Genomic DNA, 6,000 nt, shown 5'->3' on the forward strand with positions numbered 1-6,000 from the left:
GTGTCCTGCGAGTATCAGACAACAAGGTAACTTATCAGGCCAGAGAAATGAGACATAATTCTCTCAGTCAATCTATCTCAGCATTAATTTTCACTACTCTGAGAATAAGACACGGGAATGACAGAAAGGGACCAAATGATACACCGTTTCCACTGACAACTTATTTAGTTTCCATGGCTTTTAGTTAAGATGGTCACTTCTAATGTTTAAAATGGCCATTTAAGACAAAATCTCTTTTAGAATAGTAGAGGGATGATGATTTGCAATCAGATGAAATCGTGAGAGATTCTTGTTACACAAAGCAGTGTAGGCCTATCATTCCCACATTCAGAAGGTAAATCACCTGTTGATTTTATAACATGTTGACGAGACCAATGGTTCTTAAAAGTCATGTCAATTTAATATGTTGTTGTTTGGGATAAAGTCCAGGTATTTAACATAGATTCAGATAGGCTACTGTAATTTAGGGAGCCAGGTTATCCAAGTGACTTTCTAAGGCTGTGGATGCTTCGGTGTGTCAGGCGTTCCCCTTTCCCTATACAAAGACAGAATAACAAGGAGAAAATAGCTGGCGACTCAAAAATCTACCATATTGTAATGCCATTGATAAGCTAAATTAAGCGGATAGCACCGACTAGGCACACAGGAGCCATATGGTGCCTCTACTGCCTGTTGCAGGCATAACAATAGGCTGGCCTAGACAGTGAGGGGCAAACACAACCGAACAAATGGTCGTTAGTCCACATTTCCACAGCAGGGAGGGGTAAAACCAAACGTCTGGATTTGCATTTTTTTTCCCTCTACAGGTGCATGAAGTACTAAACCAGATGTCAACGGACTGAAGAGTAGGACTGTTTGCCCATGGTGATTCAACAGTTTCATACGCACTGGCGTAGCACACAATCCCTGCAGCCCACGCAAGGCAGGGGAGCCCACAAGCCTTTGGGGTTGGGGTCCAACCAGAGGTTGGGGCCCCCAAAAAAATATTTCGAATTACAGGAAATTAGCTTTAAAATTGGAACATTTTCTCTCAGACGCATGGAAAAATTTGTAAAATAGCATGAGATTAGCTATTAAACTGCAAATGTTTCTCTCTGCCACATGGCAGCAAAACAAAATACAAAAAAAATAAACATTTTTGTTGCTCGGACCTTCCGAGCACGCGAAACTGCGCTACGCCACTGTCCATATACTCACAGCCTGAACCCAGCAAAGATAATAAAATACCCTATTTCCCTCCATCCATCCCTCCCTCCCCTCTTCCAAAGTTACCCACAGTCCTCCACTCCCATAAGTAACTGGTGAGTTTTGCACCTCCCCCCACCCCTCTGATTTCAGAAGCGGTTTTAAGTCCCTCTTGGCTAGACAAAATATTTATTTCAAGCTTTATTTTCAATCTAAAAACTAAGTCCACTTTGAGGAAAGTGATAATGACATTAACTTTAGTGACATACCAATGGTCAGATTGAAAAACAGTTTCATAACATATAATGTGGGTGAAAAAATCAAGACAAGTAAAGCTGAATACTTGAACACATTTGACTCAAGTCAGTATTTCACTAAAGAGATCTGTTAATTATCTAATTGAGATGAGATGTTTCACATTATTGTTTCAAAATAGGCAGGTTATTAAAATTGGATTACGCATGATCAAAACAAACTTCCAATCTAATCCATGGGCTCATGGAATAATTGCAGGCATATTTTCTTTGATGAGAGAATGGTGATTAAATTAAATGAAACACTGTACTTATCATAGCATTCATAAACCAAATTACAAAAGATTTTAATTTGCTTCTTGGACTCATGAAATCACAGGAGGGTTAGAGGCTGTATTACACACTTGTACCTAGTCGAATGAATCATTAACGAAGGCAAAGGCCCTCTGTAATATAGACTTCTCCTTCACACATAATGTACCAGATAGCTAAAATAATGAAAATATGTTTTTTTTTATATGAAAATATCAAAATAACTTCTAAGGAAAAATCATTCGGTGGTGAATATGATTGCAAAACTGTTTACACATCCAAACACTACTGTAAACAGAAAGATATCACACAACAATAATTCCCCCAGGCAATAAGTTACTGATTAGGATACAATATTACATCATCGACATGTTATATTGTACGAATAAAATGTGTACTTACAGATGTCAAAGGGCCAAATGAAAACCCGAAATGCAACAAGTCCTCTTGACTTGTATGCTTTTTTGCGCTAGGAAAGCAAAATATCCTTTACGGCAACTCCCTCCCTATTGGGGGGGAAACACAATCAAAAGTGTCTGAATAACTTATATCATGTAAAAGCAACAATATGTGTTCTACAGTAATTATACGACGATGTACTGTGGCGCCGTCGCAATATACAAAGGAGTCTTCAGCTTATTCTTTTTATTTTTAAATGTCAATTTTCATGCAATGTCGGACGACGTCTATGCACAAAGTGAAAGCGACGGATCTCCGATGTATGCTAGTTCAGCCAGCCAATATAACAAGCTTGCAGTTTCTACAATCTATTTCACCAGTGGCCTACCTCTATTAGATAGGCTACATATTTTTTTTATATACTATAGTCATCCTTAAATAATTTCCAATTAAATCTGACCACAGATTTCCCAGTTGCCTACTAACGCATCACAATAAGTTATCATACAAAGTAGTTGGAAACTTACCTTAAACACCTCTATTATGGTTAATTGTCACAATTTGAGCTGTTTTACGATTTTGCTGTAAGAACTGAGATGTTTTTTTCAGAACTGACAAGGTTTTTTTTTCTCCAGACCAGCCGGCTAGTGCGTAAAATTCGCCGCGTATCTACAGGGATGCGAAGTATGCGCGGAATGGGAGCAGGAATGAAATGAACGCAAAGATTGAGTTTTCGGGGCGGGGCGTGAGTGGCGTCATTCTAAACTCTGAAGCCATTGAGCCAGACGGGTGGGAGGGACTGTACACACTCAACAAAAGAACAGTAGTGCGCCCAAACTTCCTTCAAAGACAAAACGAAAAATCTGTGCATATTATACCTAGACTATCCACTAACTCTCTTTGATATTTCTGTTTAGAAAAAAAATACAACTTAGATTCCAAGAATGATCCACGAACTAATAAGACTGTTAGTTGGCATTATACTATCAATAGGATAACTTTCTTCCCAAATATACATTATAAAAAATAAAAAACTTTAACAAAAAAAACAGCTGTAGGTATTTATTATGTAGCAGAAAAGAGAATGTTCCCGTCAAAGCTGATTTTCAAGCTGCCCAGCAATGCACCTGAATTGTTATTATCATGGCATGTCTGTTGGTGTCAAGTCTATAACCTTCCATCCTGCAGCATGTGGATGGAACTGTACCTACAGCTGACCTGATGACCAAATCATTACTTTTGACCATTACAAAAGGCTGTAAGGTCATAAACGGAGAGGGAGAGGGAGTGTTTCACAACCACTTGTTTGCAAACGTGTAAAAGCCAACTCATCTTTCAAGGAGATAAATCATCACAATAGATTAAGGACATTTTTTTTTAGTTAAACGTTTATACCTCTATCTAATCATACCAACATTTATGAATTAATATGCACCCTTGCAGCACTGCCTCAGACTTTTAAGGAGTTGTTTTTTGAAACTCATCCCAGCTCAGGTTTCAGCCCTGGGGCTCCTAAGCCATGTCTTCAGATGAGGAGGGTCTTGGCACAAAGCCAATAGGTATTCCTGGGTCATGACCTGAGTCAGCAGCCACAACCTGACACCAGGGCATCCTGACCCCTCTCAGAGCCAGTCTCTTTATCCACAGCAGGGGACAGATAAGATTGTCCTCCCCATTTCTCACATCGCTCAGCAATACACGCATGCACACAATCACGCTCACACAAACACACACGCAAACAGAAGCGCGCCGCACGGACGCACACACAGGCACAGAGGATATGACGCTGCGTTGTCAATATAATACACATGCAGAGCAATTTTCATGGAAACCAGAAACATTACTAAAAACTGTCATGATTAAGTAGAGAAACGCTTGCCTCTCCATCATAAGTGTGTTGATGTTTAATGTCTCTGCTGGCTTAAATTGACCCCTCTCAGCCTGAGGTCAGAGGTTAAATTGGCCTGATTTACTACCCTATACCGGTGACGTATGATCTCTCCTAATCCATCTCCCAGAACAGGCACCAATATAACAGATCCTGGGAGTTGAATACTTAGGGGGATGGACAGGGGATGAAACACATGGAGAACATTATATATTGTATAATAAACATTATATTGTATAAAATAAAAATGCTAAGATGCTCTGCCTTCATTTCCTCTTCTCTGCCTTGGCCCGTGACAGTCCCTTGGCTGCAGTATCATGAACTGGCTACTTGTTTTGAACATCATATGCCTTCGACAGAAGAGCTGGTAAATTAGATCTCAGCATGTGAGCAGTCGCCATCTTGTGGTCAGAAGAAAGCAGTGTTGATCGGGGTAAATAGAATGACAGGAAGGGATGTGGCAATGCTTGAGCATCCAAATGCTTTCAGGTCATTGGCAATTGAGCCTCTGGGACAGTCATTTGAATTTGAACCATACAGTGATTGAGCATAGTTTAACTTCTTCTTTCCAGGCAGCATAAATTCACTTCATTATTACACTGTCGTTATACCACAAGGTCATCTGATGGGACAAACATATGACAGTTGTCAACGGGAGCAGATTTGATGACATTTAAAGCTCAGTGTGGACTAAGCAGGATTTATTTAATTGTTTTAAATGTATCATATAATCCACTCTTTCTATAAGTTAGATGGCACCTGCATTCACTATGCACATCCATGTATATCAAATGGTCTGATAAATGAAGTGTACTTCATTGAAGGGTATGTACATTCATTGGATGACTGTGGTTCTTCTAGTGGATTGTGTTACAGAATAACTGGTTAGCTGCAGGCCTTTTCAATGGGACATTTGAAGGGGTTGATGTCACTATACACATACAGTGCATTCGGAATGTATTGAGACCCCTTGACTTTTTCCACGTTGTTACGTTAAAGGCTTATTTACTAAAATTGATTAAATTGTTCCCCCCCTCATCAATCTACAGACAATACCACATAATGACAAAGCAAAAACAGTTTGTATTTTTTTGCAAGAAAATTTATGAAATATCATATTTACATAATTATTCAAACCCTTTACTCAGTACTTAGTAAAAGCACCTTTGGCAGCAATTACAGAGTCAAGTCTTCTTGGGTATGATGCTACAAGCTTTGCACACCTGTATTTCGGGAGTTTCTCCCATTCTTCTCTGCAGATCCTCTCATGCTTTGTCAGGTTGGATGGTGAGCGTCACTGCACAGCTATTTTCAGGTCTCTCCAGAGATGTTCCATCAGGTTCAAGTCCAGGCTCTGGCTGGGCCACTCAAGGACATTCAGAGACTTGTCCCGAAGCTACTCCTGTGTTGTTTTGGCTGTGTGCTTAGGGTCGTTGTATTGTTGTAAGGTGAAACTTCACCCCAGTCGGAGGTCCTGAGAGCTCTGGAGCAGGTTTTCGTCAAGGATCTCTCTGTACTTTGCTCTGTTCGTCTTTCCCTCAATCCTGACTAGTCTCCCAGTCCCTGCCACTGAAAAACATCCCCACAGCATGATGCTGCCACCACATTTCACCGTAGGGATGGTGCCAGGTTTCCTCCAGGCCAAAGCATTCAATCTTGGTTTCATCAGACCAGAGAATCTAATTTCTCATGGTCCGAGTCCTTTAGGTGACTTTTGGAAAATTCTAAGCAGGCGGTCGTGTGCCTTTTACTGAGGAGTGGCTTCCGTCTTGCTACTCGGCCATTAAGGCCTGATTGTTGGAGTGCTGCAGAGATGGCTTTCCTTCTGGAAGGTTCTCCCATCTCCACAGAGGAACTCTGTCAGAGTGACCATCGGGTTCTTGGTCACCTCCCTGACCAAGGCCCTTCTCCCGATTGCTCAGTTTGGCCGGGCGGCCTGCTCTAAGTGTGTTGGTGGTTCCA

General features: G+C 40.8%; 1 protein-coding gene across 1 annotated transcript in view; it reads right to left on the bottom strand.

Moving 5' to 3' along the window:
- LOC120054122 (transcriptional enhancer factor TEF-1-like) overlaps positions 1-2,828 on the bottom strand; it is a 43,000-nt gene extending 40,172 nt beyond the window's left edge. Inside the window, exons 1-2 of the mRNA XM_039001532.1 lie at positions 2,678-2,828; positions 2,154-2,257 (exon numbers count right to left, since the gene is read on the bottom strand). The gene's annotated coding sequence lies outside the window, so the exon portion shown is untranslated. The remainder of the gene's footprint in view (positions 1-2,153; positions 2,258-2,677) is intronic.
- Positions 2,829-6,000: the final 3,172 nt, after the last annotated feature.

Source organism: Salvelinus namaycush, chromosome 9, assembly GCF_016432855.1.
Source record: "Salvelinus namaycush isolate Seneca chromosome 9, SaNama_1.0, whole genome shotgun sequence".
Taxonomy (NCBI): domain Eukaryota; kingdom Metazoa; phylum Chordata; class Actinopteri; order Salmoniformes; family Salmonidae; genus Salvelinus; species Salvelinus namaycush.